This window comes from Balaenoptera musculus, chromosome 3, assembly GCF_009873245.2.
Source record: "Balaenoptera musculus isolate JJ_BM4_2016_0621 chromosome 3, mBalMus1.pri.v3, whole genome shotgun sequence".
In the NCBI taxonomy this organism is placed as follows: Eukaryota; Metazoa; Chordata; class Mammalia; order Artiodactyla; family Balaenopteridae; genus Balaenoptera; species Balaenoptera musculus.
Window position 1 is genome coordinate 133,100,437 of NC_045787.1, and position 17,374 is coordinate 133,117,810.

The following is a 17,374-nucleotide window of genomic DNA, read 5'->3' on the forward strand; positions in this document are numbered from 1 at the left end:
CTCTCTACCACCATTTCCAATCAGCATTCTTGGTAACCACTTTAGAAGACTTCCGCCTCCCTTATGATTTGTTTTTAATAGATCTTTATTGGAGCATAATTGCTTCACAATACTGTGTTAGTTTCTGTTGTACAACAAACTGAATCAGCCATATGCATACATATGTCCCCATATCCCCTCCCTCCTGAGCCTCCCTCCCATCCTCCCTATCCCACCCCTCTAGGTGGTCACAAAGCACTGAGCTGATGTCTCTGTGCTATGCTGCTGCTTCCCACTAGCTAGTAGCTATTTTACATTCGGTAGTGTATATATGTCAGTGCTACTCTCACTTCACCCCAGCTTCCCCCTCCCACCATGTGTCCTCAAGTCCATTCTCTATGTCTACGTCTTTATTCCTGCCCTGCAACTAGGTTCATCAGTACCATTTTTTTTTTTAGATTCCATATATATGCATTAGCATACGGTATTTGTTTTTCTCTTTCTGACTTACTTCACTCTGTATGACAGATTCTAGGTCCATCCACCTCACTACAAATAACTCAATTTCATTTCTTTTTATGGCTGAGTAATATTCCATTGTATATTTGTGCCATATCTTCTTTATCCATTCATCTGTCGATGGACATTTAGGTTGGTTCCATGTCCTGGCTATTGTAAATAGTGCTGCTGTGAACATTGTGGCACATGTCTCTTTTTGAATGTGGTTTTCTCAGGGTACATGCCCAGTAGTGGGATTGCTGAGTCATATGGTAGTTCTATTTTTAGTTTTTTAAGGAACCTCCATACTGTTTTCCATAGTGGTTGTATCAATTTACATTCCCACCAACAGTGCAGGAGGGTTCCCTTTTCACCACACCCTTTCCAGAATTTATTGTTTCTAGATTTTTTTATAATGGCCATTCTGACTGATGTGAGGAGATACCTCATTGTACTTTTGATTTGCATTTCTCTAATAATTAGTGATATTGAGCATCTTTTCATGTGCCTTTTGGCCATCTGTATGTCTTCCTTGGTGAAATGTCTATTTATGTCTTCCACCCATTTTTTAACTGGATTGTTTGTTTTTTTTGATATTGAGCTCCATGGTCTGTTTGTATATTTTGGAGATTAATCCTTTGTCTGTTGTTTCATTTGCAAATATTTTCTCCCATTCTGAGGGTTGTTTTTTTGTCTTGTTTATGGTTTCCTTTGCTGTGCAAAAGCTTTTAAGTTTAATTAAGTCCCATTTGTTTATTTTTGTTTTCATTTCCATTACTGTAGGCAGTGGGTCAAAAAAGATCTTTCTGTAGTTTATGTCAAAGAGTGTTTTCCTATAAGAGTTTTATAGTGTCTGGTCTTACATTTATGTCTTTAATCCATTTGGAGTTTATTTTTGTGTATGGTGTTAGTGAGTGTTCTAATTTCATTCTTTTTTATTTATTTATTTATTTTTGGCTGTGTTGGGTCTTCGTTTCTGTGCGACGGCTTTCTCCAGTTGCGGCAAGCGGGAGCCACTCTTCATTGCGGTGCACGGGCCTCTCACTGTTGTGGCCTCTCCCATTGCGGAGCACAGGCTCCAGATGCGCAGGCTCAGTAGTTGTGGCTCACGGGCCCAGTTGCTCCGTGGCATGTGGGATCTTCCCAGACCAGGGCTCGAACCCGTCTCCCCTGCATTGGCAGGCAGATTCTTAACCACTGCACCAGCAGGGAAGCCCCTAATTTCATTCTTTTACATGTAGCTGTCCAGTTTGCCCAGCACCACTTACTGAAGAGGCTGTCTTTTCTCCATTGTCTGTTCTTTCCTCTTTTGTCATAAATTAGGTGCCCATATGTGCGTGGGTTTATCTCTAGGCGTTCCATCCTGTACCACCGATATATATTTCTGTTTTTGTGCCAGTACCATACTGTCTTGATTACTGTAGCTTTGTGGTATGGTTTGAAGTTGGGGAGCCTCATTCCTCCAACTCTGTTTTTCTTTCTCAAGATTGCTTTGGCTATTCGGGGTCTTTTGTGTTTCCATAAGAATTGTAAAATTTTTTGTTCTAATTCTGTGAAGAATGCCATTGATAGTTTGATGGAGATTGCATTGAATCTGTAGATTGCTTTGGGTAGTACAGTCATTTTCACAATATTGATTCTTCCAATCCAAGAACGTGGTATATTTCTCCATCTGTTTATGTCATCTTTGATTTGTTTCATCAGTGTTTCATAGTTTTCTGAGTACAAGTCTTTCGCCTCCTTAGGTAGGTTTATTCCTAGGTATTTTATTTTTTTTGTTGCAATGGTAAATGGGAGTGTTTCCGTAATTACTCTTTCTGATTTTTCATTGTTGCTGTATAGGAATGCCAGAGATATCTGTGCATTAATTTTGTATCCTGCAACCTTACCAAATTCCTTGATTAGTTTTAGCAGTTTTCTCATGGCATCTTTAGGATTTTCTATGTATAGTATCTTGTCATCTGCAAACAGTGACAGTTTTACTTCTTTTCCAATTTGTATTCCTTTTATTTCTTTCTCTTCTCTGATTGCCGTGGCTAGGACTTCCAAAACTATGTTGAATAAGAGTGGCGAGAGTGGGCAACCATGTCTTGTTCCTGATCTTAGGGGAAATGCTTTCAGTTTTTCACCATTGAGTATGATGCTTGCTGTGGGTTTGTCATATATGGCCTTTATTATGCTGAGGTAGGTTCCCTCTGTGTCCATTTTCTGGAGCGTTTTTATCATAAATAGGTGTTGAATTTTGTCAAAAGCTTTTTCTGAATCTATTGAGATGATCATATGTTTTTATTCCTTAATTTGTTAATGAGGTGTATCACATTGATTGATTTGCATATATTGAAGAATCCTTGCATCCCTGTGATAAATCCCACTTGATCATGATGTATGATCCTTTTAATGTGTTGTTGGATTCTGTTTGCTAGTGTTTTGTTCAGGATTTTTGCATCTATGTTCATCAGTGATATTGGTCTATAATTTTCTTTTTTTGTGATATCTTTTTCTGGTTTTGGTATCAGGGTGATGGTGGCTTCATAGAATGCATTTGGGAGTGTTTCTCCCTCTGCAATTTTTTGGAAGAGTTTGAGAGGGATCTGTGTTAGCTCTTCTCTAAATGTTTGATAGTATTCGCCTGTGAAGCCGTCTGATCCTGGACTTTGTTTGTTGGTAGATTTTTAATTATGGTTTGATTTCATTACTTGTGATAGGTCTGTTTATATTTTCTAATTCTTCCTGGTTCAGTCTTGGAAAATTGTACCTTTCCAAAAATTTGTCCATTTCTTCGTGGCTGTACATTTTATCAGCATATAGTTGTTTGTAGTAGTCTCTTATAATCCTTTGTATTTCTGTAGTGTCAGTTGTGATTTCTCCTTTTTTCATTTCTAATTTTATTGATTTGCATCCTCTTCCTTTTTTTCTTGATGAGTCTGGCTAAAGGTCTATCAATTTTATTTATCTTCTCAAAGAACCAGCTTTTAGTTTCATTGATCTTTACTACTGTTTTCTTCATTTCTATTTCATTTATTTCTGTTCTGATCTTTATGATTTCTTTCCTTCCACTGATTTTGGGTTTTCTTTGGTCTTTCTCTAGTACTTTTAAGTGTAGGTTAAATTGTGTATTTGAGATTTTTCTTGTTTCTTGAGCTGAGATTGAATTGCTATAAACTTCCATCTTAGAACTGCTTTTGCTACATCGCATAGGTTTTGGGTCATCGTGTTTTCATTGTCATTTGTTTCTATGTATTTTTTAAATTTCTTCTTTGATTTCTTCAGTGATCTCTTGGTTATTTAGTAGTGCACTGTTTAGCCTCCATGTATTTGTGTTTTTTACAGTTATTTTCCTGTAATGGATTTCCCATCTCATAGTGTTGTGGTCAGAAAAGATGCTTGATACAATTTCAATTTTCTTAAATTTTCCGAGGCTTGATTTGTGACCCAAGATGTGATCTATCCTAGAGCATGTTCCTTGTGCACTTGAGAAGAAAGTGTGTTCTGCCATTTTTGGGTGGAATGTTCTATAAATATCAATTAAATCTATCTTGTCTATTGTGTCATTTAAAGCTTGTGTTTCCTTATTTATTTTCTCTTTGGATGATCTGTCTGTTGGTGTAAGTAGGGTGTCAAAGTCCCCTACTATTATTGTGTTACTGTCAATTTCTCCTTTCATGGTTGCTAGCATTTGCCTCATGTATTGAGGTGCTCCTATGTTGGGTGCATAAACATTTATAATCGTTATATCTTCTTCTTGGATGGATCCTTTGATCATTATGTAGTGTCCCTCTTATCTCTTGTAACAGACTTTATTTTACAGTCTGTTTTATCTGATATGAGTATTGCTACTCCAGCTTTCTTTTTATTTCCATTTGCATGGAATATCTTTTTCCATCCCTTCACTTTCAGCCTGTATGTGTCCCTAGGTCTGAAGTGGGTCTCTTGTAGACAGCATATATATGGATCTTGTTTTTGTATCCATCCAGCCAGTCTGTGTCTTTTGGTTGGGGCATTTAATCCATTTACATTTAAGGTTATTATCGATATGTATGTTCCTATTACCATTTTCTTAATTGTTTTGGGTTTGTTTTTGTGGGCCTTTTTCTTTAGTGTTTCCTGCCTAGAGAAGTCTCTTTAGCATTTGTTGTAAAGCTGGTTTGGTGGTGTTGAATTCTCTTAGCTTTTGCCTGTCTGAAAAGCTTTTTATTCCTTTGTTGAATCTGAATGAGATCTTTGCTGGGTAGAGTAATCTTGGTTGTAGGTTTTTCTCTGTCATCACTTTAAGTATATCCTGCCACTTCCTTCTGGCCTGCAGAATTTCTTCTGAAAAATCAGCTGATAACCTTATGGGGATTCCTTTGTATGTTATTTTTTGTTTTTCCCTTGCTGCTTTTAATATTTTCTCTTTGAATTTAATTTTTCTTAGTTTGATTAATATGTGTCTTGGTGTGTTTTTCCTAGGGTTTATCCTGTATGGGACTCTCTATGCTTTCTGGACTTGGGTCACTATTTCCTTTCCCATGTTAGGGAAGTTTTTGACTATAATCTCTTCAAATATTTTATCAGACCCTTTCTTTTTTTCTTCTTCTTCTGGGATCCTTATAATTCAAATGTTGGTGTGTTTAGTGTTGTCCCAGACGTCTCTGAGATTGTCTTCAGTTCTTTTCATTCTTTTTTATTTATTCTGCTCCTCAGCAGTTATTTCCACCATTTTGTCTGCCAGCTCACTTATTCGTTCTTCTGCCTCAGTTATTCTGTTATTGATTCCTTCTAGTGTATTTTTCATTTCAGCTATTGTGTTGTTCAGCTCTGTTTTTTTGTTCTTTTGTTCTTCTAGATCTTTGTTAAACATTTCTTGTATTCTCTCAATCTTTGCTTCCATTCTGTTTCTGAGATTCTGGATCATCTTTACTGTCATTGGTCTGAATTCTTTTTCAGGTAGATTGCCTATTTTCTGTTCATTTGTTTGGTCTTGCAGGTTTTTACCTTGCTCCTTCATCTGTGACATATTTTTTTGCTGTCTCTTTTTTTTTTTTTTTTAATGAGTGGGATTGTGTTCCTGTCTTATTGGTTTTTTGGCCTGAGGCTTCCAACACTGGAGTTGGTAGGCTGTTGGGTAGAGCTGGGTCTTAGTGCTGAGATGAGGACCTCTGTGAGATCTTACTCTGATGAATATTCTCTGGGGTCTGAGGTTCCCTGTTATTCCAGTGGTTCGGACTCAGAGCTCCCACCACAGGAGCTTTGATCTGACCCCTGGCTCATGAATCAAGATCCCGCAAGCCATGTGGGGTGGCAAAAAAAAAGAGAGAGAACAATAACAAAGTAAAAAATAAAATTAGACTAGGAAACTAACAGATATGTTAGAAAGAATATAAAAATAAAAATATAGATGAATCAACAACCGGAAGGTACATCAGTACCACTGTAGTAAAAAAGAGGAGGGAAAATAAAAAAAAAAGGGTGGGGAAGACCTTGACTGTGGAGGGTGGGGCCTAAGCAAGGGCATGGTTTGGGTGGTGGGCTGGGCCTATGTTTAGGACCCACAGGGCTGGAAAAGGCCCTGGGAACTGTGGGGGGTGGGGCTTAGGCTCAAGGAACAGAAGGGGCCCAGGCATGCCCCCCACCCTCCCCTGGTCTCAGAGGGCAGGGGACCTCACCTGAGAGCCCGTCAGGCTTCCTGGGCTTGAGTGTTGATCTTCTCCTCTCCTGCTCCTCTGGTCCTGGATGGCCCCTCCCACCTGCCTCTCCTGATCTCCCTGGCCTCCCTCCTGTGCCCCCAGGACCCACACAGCCTGGAGGGGGCTTTGGAGGGAGGGGGTACCAGCCTGGGAGCTCAGCAGGATCCCCGGCCCCAGTGGGCCAGGCGATTGCCCTCCTCTCCTCTCCTGCTGTTCCTGGAGGGTCACTCCTGCCTGCCTCTCCTGATCTCCCTGGCCTCAGGGGCGCCAATCCTATCTGGCCTCCACTTCTCCTCCTCCCTCAGTCCCCCCACATCCTACCGGTTCACTTGGGGGTTCCTCCCATTTCCTTGGGCGTCAGGGTCCCCCACCAGCAGCTGGCAGGTGCCCTAGTTGAGGGGAGACGCTAACTCGGCATCTTCCCACCCTGCCATCTTCCCTTATGATTTTTTATTAGGAAAAGCAAGCCCACTTGGGAAAAAAAGTCATTGCAGCTGGCATATTTGAAGACTGTATTTTATTGATTGATTTTTAAAAAACATACATTTTTAACATAATTTTTGTTGAAGTTATATTTATGTGGTATCAGCCCTTGGATAGAATGTGACAATGTATGCACAGTATAAATGAGTGAAATTCTGCATGTACGAGATGTCAGTTAATGATGTATGAAATATGTTGCATGTAATTTTCCTTTGTATAATACTTATATCTAGAGTATTACCTGTTTCTTCAGATTTATATGATGCTGGATATCCTCTTATGTGGCTCTGAAAGGAGCTCTGGACCAAGAGTCAGGAGCTCTGGGGTTTAATCTTAGCTCTGTTTCTACCTTTCCCTTGGGCAAATAAGTTTTCTAAACCTCAGTTTCATAGTTTTTAGAAGGATATTATTATAGTTTATGGAATAAAAGCTCTGGAGCTTGACAGTCTTGGATTCCAGCTAGACTCTTACAAGCTACATGATCCTGTGAAACTCATTTCTCCTCCCTGATCCCTTTATAGGGATAATATCAACCCTTACCTAACAAGTTTACATATTAAGAGATATAATCTATGGACTCCTGCCTCAGAGTTGGCTGTAACAGGAATATGGTAGATAAACACTGCCACTGTAATAACCAGGAAAAAAATAAATTGCAAAAATCAACTTGTCAGAACAAAAGAGAGCTATAGGAGCAACAGGAACTAGATAAACTAAAACCCCAGAGAAGGAAGATCCCTTTATAGGAAATCCAATGGTCCTTGGCAGTTTTCTTAACTGGAGGCATTTGCAAATTTTAAGATTGGCCTAAGGATTGGACTTAAATCAAATGGAGGGATTTTATGGAGGAAAGATAAATCAGGAGAGGTTTTGGAAGTCAAGATCAGGCATGATAAACTGGAAAATAGAGGAGCCCTAAACACAGGGAAACTTGCTGAGTTCTAGGAGGATATGGGAGACTGGGCAGCTGGGTGAGAACAGAAAAGTGAAAACTCCCACACTCTTGCTGTGCTTATTGTGTGACCAGTTGTCTTAGTCTATCTGGGAATCAGAGGGTTCCCAGAATGTGGACCTTTAAGTTTTAAAACCAGGAGAGTTCTAGGCAAACCAGAATGAATTGGTTACCCTAGGTGTTTAGGAGAAAAAGTCCCACTGTAGGGAGGGGGGCAGCTACAAAAAATACATAACTCATCTCTTCCTCAAGACATTTGCCAAATATGTAACTTCTAGAAGGTGTGGAGCTGATTAACTTCAGTGTATACAAAGTTTATACTTTCAGAGTTGAGGAGATTGAGACATCAAGGTTCCCAAACAAAAGCCTGGAAGGGGCATGCCTGAGGAGCCAAATATGCAATAAGTCTTACTAAAACTGCAACTCGATCACAACGCAATCGATCCATGATAGGAGTATAGTGATCAGCTCCTCACCGTCTCTGTGTAACAGAGGAAACGGGGACCCCTTTTGGTAGAAAATATCATATGAAGACTCTATGGTTCTTTTATCTCAATGTTCAGCATAGAATAAAAATGACTAGACACAAAAGAGGCAGGAAAATTTGTGCAATAATCAAGGAAAAAAAAAAACAGCCAATAGAAACAGACCTGCAGGTAAGGTAATAGAATTTGCAGACAGGGAGCTTACAATGACTATGATTAATGTGCTAAGGAAAATTGAGAAGATAGATGAAAAAATGAAAGATTTTAGAATTCAGTGAAGAACTGTATATAAAAAGAATCAAGTAGACATTCTAGAACTGCAAAACACAACATTCAAACAGGAGTCTGGACATAGCAGAAGATGTAATTAGTAAACTCAAAAACTGGTTAATGGACGATATCCAAATTGAGACAAAGAGAAAAAGGAATGGAAAGAACAAGAACCATATGGAAAACAACCAAAAAGTATAATACATGCAGTTAGAATTCCAGAGGGAAAGAAAACAGTGAGGCAGAAGCAAATATTTGAGTAGAAAATAGCCAAGAATTTTCAAAATTGATGAAAACTCACAGATTCAAGAAGCTCGATGCACTTTAAGAAGATAAAAGCAAAACAAACTACATAGGCACATCTTATTTAAGCTGTCAACAGTCAAAAGACAAAGGAAAAAACCTTAAAACAGCCAGAAGAAAAAGACACATTACCTTCAAAGAAGAAACAATAACTAACTTTGTATTAGATGTTATTGGAGCCAGAAGGCAATGGTATTACATCAATAAAGTGATGAGAGGAAAAAATTGCCAATCAGTATTTCTATACCCAGTAAAAATGTTCTTCTGTAATGAATGATAAAGAAAGACCTTTTTAGACAAACAAAATATTAGAGAATTCATTGCAAACAAGTAGGCATTCCAAGAAATACTGTAGGAAATTCTTCAGGCTGGAGAAAAATCCCTAGTGGAAGCAGGAAGAAATGAAGAGCACCATATGTGGTAAATAGATGAGTAAATATAAACAAATACTATCTGTTTTAAGCAACAATAATAAAATTGTCTTGTGGAGTTCATAACATCATAAAAGTAAAAGGACAGGTCAACAATAACACAAAGGGTGCAAGGGCAAAAAAAAGTAATGAAGCTAATGTTTCTTTTGTTATTTAGGAAGTGGAAAAAGTACTAACTTAACATAGACTGTTAAATTCAGGATTGCATATTGAAATGTTTAGGATAATTACTAAAAATAAAATACAAGGATATATAACTAAAAAGCTAATAGAGAAGAAAATATTGAGTATAAACACACTTGAGGAATTCAAAAGAAGGAAGGAAAGCATGGATAAAGAAATAAAAATATGTGAAAAATAGAAAACTAAAAGCCAGTGAGTGTCATAATTACAATCAAGATAATTGAATTTTTAAAAGACTCATCTATGTGTCAATTATGAGACATAAGTTAAATATGAGATCACAGCTAGGTTAAAAATAAAAGGATGAAAAGAAGATGCATCATGAAAACAGTAACAGAGAAAAGCACAGTGCCTGACACATAGACACTTAATAAGTACTTGATAAAAGAAGGGAGAATGGATGGAAGGAAGGGAAGGAACAGAAGGAAGGAAGGAAGAGGGGAGGGAGGGAAGGAGGGAGGAATGAATAATACTTGAAAAGTGTTGAGGCAGAGTAAAGTAGAAGTGGGGGCCAGTTCAGATGCAGTGAATTTCCAGGTAAAAAGATAATGGTAGCATGGAATAGGTAGAATAGGTGGATGCAGCAAAAGATAGGGTGAAGTGTACAGATTTGAGACATTTTAAGGAGACAGACTCAACATAACTGCTAATGAATTGAGTATCATGGCTTGGAAAGAGGTATCAGTGGTGATGTCCAGTTTCTATTATGAACACCTGGGTAGATGAAGGTGCCATTTATTAAGCCAATTAGGAGCAGATTTAAAGAAAGATCTTGAAAGTCTCTAATGGACTTTCCTTCCTTTCTGCAGAGTGAAGTGAATATAATCCAGTCTCTCTTTGAAGACTGAGGAATTTACAGAGGCAAAGCATACTCCTTGGGCTCAGCAGGGAATATTGCCCAGGACTGTAGATAGAGATGCAAAGCTGTAGGCACTGAAGCAGAACCATTTACAAAGAAAATCACAGTGCTTATTAATTAATTAATTAATTTATTTTGGAGTGAGGCGCTTGTCCTTGATATCAGTTTGTTTACTTAACAAATTCGGTCTTTTTCTCATAAATTACTGTATTTCATGATTCTAAGATGCAAATATATTTACAACTTAATATCTCAGAAATTGGGATGTGTTTTACTAGTCATAGTGCATGCCTGAGAATTACTATTTGTAACACCTGAGGCAGATAGTTTATTTGGGAATGAGTCTCCAAGGTCAGCAGTGGGTGAGTGAACAAGGAAGGAGAGAATGTCAACGCAAAGTAGTGTTATTGAATGGTCAGGGCTGTAGGTGACTAGTAAATCATCCTGGAATTTCTGTGGAGACCTTTGTAAAGTGTTGCTCAGAACCACCTGCCTGAGGACATTGCTTACTGTTGGTTACAGGTTGCCCCATGGGGCATGAGCTCTGCACATCTTTTGTTGCAAGTGTGCAAGTACCAAAACTACAGGCATCCCACAGAGAAGTGTCAGAGAAATTCTGGAGCATAAAGCAAGATAGAAGTGAGCCAAAGTCTCCACAAAACTGTTGAATGTGAAGTAGTGCACAAAAGGCATCTGTGGTTTATGATTTATAATTGCAGTTCTTTGTTTCTTTCTTTCTTTCTTTCTGTTGCCTACAATAATGGTCTATCTTACAACTGATGACATCTTAGATTTAATGGAACACAACAGACTTGTGTTCCATAGGTAGGTAGGTAGGTTGACCTTGCAAAGATGAATCTTGTTGAAGTGAGATTTGAATAAACAACATTTGTAAAACTAAATTAAGCCATTGGTGTCTACAAGGCAGAGATTGTAGTCCTTTTATCACTTGCCCTCACTGGAACTGTACAGGTAAGTTTCCACATACAAGAATTTCTCTACTATGGAAAGTTTTTCACCTGGAAAGAACAAGTAGAATGGTAGGATGGTAATCTGTCATATAAACTGATAGAGAGGAGAATTTTCATTTTTGTTCCTAAACAACTGAATCCTTTTTTTTCAAATGAAGTCTTTTCCAGAACCCTATTTTTCTGTTTTGTAATACATAAAAATGGAGATTTATTTACTGATTAAAGCAGGATTTGGCAGTCCCAAGACTCCACAGCTGTATGACTCCTTATCTCCTCTAAGGGGCTTCTGGGGTTTTCATATGGAACCTCAGAGTTCCAACAACAGGATTAGGAGCCTGTGATTCATAGGAGATTGTCCACTCACTCTTATTTTAGCCACAGTTCTAACAGGTTTAGTTATTTGGTTTCTTAGCTTAAAACAGATTTATAAGCAATAAATTACAGGGAAGGAATAGCTAGTCAAGGCTGGCGTGGTGATCTTCACACAGAACAGAAGCTGGAAGCTAGGATTGTTAACTGCAACATTACAGAAAGCAGCTTTTTAAAAAGGACAGTATTCAAAAATATTTAGCATGTGGACAACAATCCAATCCATGTCAATAGTTTATGAAAGTGTCAGAATACTATGGGAACATGGAGGAGATTTTTAGTATTATAAGAGCATTAGCAATCCTCTATTTGGTATAATTCTTAAGGTACTGAAACATAATATAATTTATAATAATTCCCACCAAAAACAGCTTAAATCAAATAGATTTGATATATAATGTGTCACATATCAATTAGGTGGAACATTTGTGTGAGTAGAGCATTTTATTTCTCAAAGTTATTGAAGAAATAAGACATCACTGTGTGTATTGGTATTCTTTTTTCTATAAGTGGTAGAAAATTCAGTTGTAACTTGTATACAGATAAAGGGAATAGTTGAAAGTCAAGGAGCTTCAGGTGGGGTTTGACCCAGTGGTTTACTCATGTTACCAAGGACATGATTTCTTCTGTTCTCTATTTTGCTTTCCATGTTTCCCATAGGTCTGCCATTTCATGGCTACAGGATGGGCAGTTGCTTCTTCATTTATGTCCAACAGGAGTGGGGCAGAGGGCAATGAAGGGAGAGACAGAGAAGAGTTAGTGTTCCTTCCTTAATCATTAAGAAAGAGTCCTCAGTCTGATTGGGACAACACAGTTAATATACCAATCCCTGATACAATGACTATAGCAATAGGAATGAGATTTTATTAGTTGTTTTAGGCCAATCAGGGTCTACCTCTTGAGCTAAAGATGGTGTTAATCCCCATGGGCTCCATGGTGATATACATGGAGAAATAAATGCCTGGGGTGGTAACAGACCTTATCCACACCATTGACTCTCAAGGTAAGTATTGACCAACTGATTCTAAGCTCAACGAAGTCAGGAATCATCTTTCTCTTGTCCATAAATATAGCTCCAGCATGAGTTACAAGGCCTATCATCACAAGAACTTAAAAAATATTTATTTGTGAATGAACAGATCAATGTTTTTCTGTTTGGAAAAATGCACAAGATTTTAATTTCATTTTTGTGCTTCTTGATGCACCCTGGTTTCAGTTGGTGAGGAGCTTTTTTTGGCTTAACAAGAAGCAGGACGCATCAGGATCAGTATTGTCAAACAAGAAACATTTTCTCCAAGATGTTCAGCACTATTTACAACACAAAAGAGGCTGAAATCATTTGGAATAAGGCAAAATGAAGTGAGTCATTTATTTCTCTGATTGTGGATATCAAAAGGAAGAGAGAGGAGGTGAAAGAGAAGGGCAGGAAAAGGAAGGAGTAAGAAGGAGCAGAAGAAAAATAAGAAAAGGAAGGAAGCAAAGAAGAAAGAAGGAAAGGGGGGGGAAGAAGGAAAGGGGGAAGAAAAGAAGAAAGGGAGGGAGGGAGCTATAAGTAGAATCTGGCTTCAGGGCAGAGGCACTTTGAGATGGTGGTTAGTGTATGACATGAATTTGCTGAGTGTGTGTGTGTGTGTGTGTGTGTGTGTGTGTGTGTGTGTGTTTTCCTGATGAAGTAAACATCAAGCCTAGTTTGAGGCTTTAAAATTGACCAAACAGCTATGAGAATGTAGACAGCAAGCTATAAATCACCCAGTCACTTGGGTGAGGATAAAAGTCCTGGGCCAAATACCTGAGTGTCCACTTCATAATAGGAATAATAAGTCTATTTGAAAACATGACCCAGACCCCAAGCTATAGTTTGGTTTTTTTTGTTTTTCCTAGAGGACTGTCTGACATGTTTATATGCACGTATTGGAATTGTATCCAAAGGGGTAAAAAAAAACAATTGACTTTCTGACTTTATAGCCTGTCATTGACTTTTAAGGTATTTCATGAAATGAAGTAATAACTTCAAGATCAAGGGCATTTTCCTTTGGGTCTTCATCAATTATTTCACTTTCTCTTGGCAATGGCCTCCACCCACTTCTTCTGAAATATCAACCACCGGGCTGACGTTGCACTGGAAAAACTTACTCTCTGCCTTCCTGAATGCGTGTTTCATGCATTAAATTGTTTTAATCACTTCAGCTTTTACTAGAGTTTGGCAATTGGTACATTGCTGAATTGTGTGTTCCCAATTTAATGCTTTTAGAATGTATTTAAGTAAGTTCCAATGCATTTAGTCATTGCTATTCAAATGAAAGAACCATATTTCAAGGAACAGAGTCCAAGGAGAGAGATGAGGTGAGTAATGGGTAATAAGCAAAAACCATCTATCAAGGCACGTTGGGGGCTGAAACAGATGGTGAAGAATTGCCCCCGAGTCTATTCCCCTTGGCCGTGGAGGGCCTACTAGTTTTATTTCCAGCAAACATACACTTTGGCTAGCTTCCCCTCATAGCTTCTGGCTGATCTTTCCTATTTTAAGATCTTGGTGAAGTAGGAAACTTACTTGTTTCTCAGACCTAAACTCATGAAAAAGTCAGCCCCATGGGGAAGATAAAGGTCAAACTTAGGAGCCCAAAGCAGCAGCTGACATTTATGAAGGGAGGGCTGGCACAGCCCCCATCCTTAGTACTGGTTTCTAATGGGTGTTAGTAGGAACAGAACAGAGGGACGGTGGAGTTGAGAGCAAACATTCAAAGTAGATGAAGTGTGTCCCCTTCTCTCTACTTTTATTACTCATCCTCCAGGTTCTCAGGACATTTTGTGGCACCACAAATGCCCAAGTTTTAATGCTGGACTTCTCTCTTTCTTTGAAAAATTTACCCAGCTTCTGAGCTTCCAGATCTTCAAGTAGAAAGTAGACAGGTTGATACCAACTTCTCAAGAATGATGTGTGGCTTACACAAGATAATGATGTGCTTCCCATTCCACATTCTCCCTACCCCAGTCTTCTTTGCAGAATCAGGGGAGCTAAAGATGAGCTAAAAAGGCAGGTAGGTCTCCATCACAACTGGGTGTCTAGGACTTAATATTCGAAAAGTAACCCTTCAGGCAATTTAGCAATTTGTATCATATCAGCAGTGTGGCTCATCCAGAGCAATCCTATTTCTATGAATTTATCCTAAGGAGACATTCACCTAAGTATGCAAGGTGCACATGTAACGATCCACATCACATCATTGTTTATAATAACAAAGAAGTACAAAGCACCTAGATGACCATCAAAAGGGTACTGGTTAAATATGGTACATCCATAGAATGAAATAATATTCAACCTCTAAAAATGATGTGCTAACTCTTTAACAGTATTAACATTTGTCCATGTCGCATTGCAAAATAAAAAATGAGTTTACAGATCAGCATGTATAGTGTGATTGCATATATGAATACACGTGTCCGCAGCTGTATCCATACTTCATAGCTATGCAAAATCACATGGCTACAGAGAGATGTCTGGAAAGATGCTAAATAAGATTTTAACATTGTTTCATCTTAAAGTAGTGACAACTTAGTAAATTCCACCTTTCTTTGTACTTTTCTACCTTAGGTGAATTTTTTTTAAAAAATGGGCCTATGCCATATTTATCTAAAACACTAAAGCTGTATGTTCCCTGAATATTTTTGCACCAGTTTGAAACCCTGAGCACGGATATTTCTATCTCAGTCTGCACTGAACTGTACCTCATCTGTTCTCTAGTGCTGTAATTACCTAGGTAGCTGATTATTTTCCCACTAGACTGAAATCTCCTTTAAAATCAGGATTTCGCCTTTACCCCAGTCCCCAGTGCCACATACCATTGCAATAACTGATACTTAGTGAATGGTTTCAATTTTTGAATCTAGAAGTTTGGTGATCTGGAAGCTAGTCCACATTCTGGCCTTGCCTGGCAGTGAGGCCATGATCAACACCTTCTCCTGAAATGACTCATCCTAAAACAAAACTAGAATGACCTTGAAGTTTCCTTCTATTCCTAACCTTGTCATTCTGAAACTGAACTTGTTTAATCCTCCCAAATCAAATGAAATCAAAGAATATAACATACATGGATCAGCTTTATAGATTCTAAAATGCTATAAAAATATAATGTGGGATTAAAAATTTAAAAACCCAATACCAACGGTGATAATAGTGACCTGCTGTATATTGATGCTAACATAGAGAAAGCAAATTCTAGTAGGATCTAAATAATTTCCTATTGCCCTTTCTCCCTGCCCTCACCTCTGGGCCTTAATTGCTTGCGGAGTTAACACTGATACTCAGTTTGGGGATAAAAGCAGGACCTGACCTGGATTTGTTCCACATTGCCCATGCCCTAGATTGAAATGTTAAAGGACTTAGAATAAAAAAAGTTGCATTTTCAGTAACAGCTTCACAGTTACTGGGGGAATTAATGTCAGCCAGGCAGTGATTTCCAGTGGTTGGGTTTGTAGCAAAAGTCTTCAACTTTTATGTGTGGCCTGTTTGAAGTTGAAAATTGTTGTTAGACTCTCCAAAGTTGTTTGAGGTGTCACTCATCCTTCCCTTTTGTGTTGGGGTGAGGATGTGAAGCACAGTGGCTGGGAATAGTTCTGTGACTACCACCCCCAAGGCAGGTCTCTGCCAGGGCCCAGTTGAGCCCATCTCCCAGGGAATTCAAAGCTTTCAGCGCAATGCAGCTCGGCATCCATCTGCAGCCTTATCACCCACTACTCCCTTGCAGGAACTCTCCACTCCAGCAGGAGGGAGGATCTCATGGCCCCAAGAATGTGCCATGCAAATGCACATCTCTAGCATTTTTATTCAACATACAATTTGCCTTCCTAGGATATCATTTTTTTTTTTTTCAGGGAGGCAGCAGCACAGGGTAATAATATAATAATAATAGAATAGCAACAATAGTAGTACTGGCAGCTAATGTCTTATTCAGTGCTGATTATAGGCCAGAGACTTCACGTAAGATGATCTATTTTGATTGTCTCAGTAACCCCATCAGATAGAGATAAATATCACCATTTTATGGATGAGGAAATTGAGGTCCAGCAAGCTTAAATGAATTAACCAAGGCCACACAGCTTATAAGTTGGGATTTGCATCTTTGAGTCTGACTCTAGAATCTGTGCTCTTTGTCATTATCAACACCTAAGAAGAAGGCACAGTCTTGGAAGCAGAGAAGGCGACCTTCCAGTCTTGCCTCTGGCACTTACTGATTGTGTGACCTTGATCAGATGTCTCCCTCATCTATAAAATGGGGGTAATACTGTTTCCCTTGCTGGGTTGCTGAGAGAATCAGAGTTAATACTTGTCAGATGCCTAACCAATGAATGGTAGCCACTGTCACTGACCTTTGTTCATTTTTCATTCTAATCATTTTTCTAGATCATGCCCTATTTCCCATTTCTGGCTACCTGAGCCCAGGGTGATGGCTCCTTCCTCCTGACCTTGTATTACTCAGTAAACATTTTGTGTTCATCTCCAGGAGAGACAAAAGAGCTACGAGGAGTCCAAAGATCTAAAGCTTAGGTATTCCTCTGCTAATAAGCCTGGAAGAACCACACAACCCAACATTTGTGGGTCTGAATAGATTGGGAGACATGGCGTCCCAAACAGACATCTACCAGTGTAGAGTAGGGTAGCAATTCAATTCGTGGACTTTGAAGTCAGAGTTTAGATTGCAGCTCTTTGAATGCTCTGGGTGAAGCAAGTGGCTGTTACTATAAGACAGCGCACCCAGTGCTCATTTTATGCCCTGATAGTTTGACGTTCTTGTTATAGAGACTGGGAAGCTAACAGTGGCATTGCCCAGACTCCACTGCAGTTAGGGCATCCATGCAAGATTGGAGGCAGCCCTGAGCAATGGGAGGTGGTGGCTGTGGGCAGTGAGAGCAGATCTTCATTGTGAA

General features: G+C 38.9%; 1 long non-coding RNA gene across 2 annotated transcripts in view; it reads left to right on the plus strand.

Annotated features, from left to right (window-relative positions):
* The window catches only part of LOC118892987, a 439,949-nt gene that overhangs the window by 242,904 nt on the left and 179,671 nt on the right, over positions 1-17,374 (plus strand). The gene's annotated exons all lie outside the window — the stretch shown is intronic.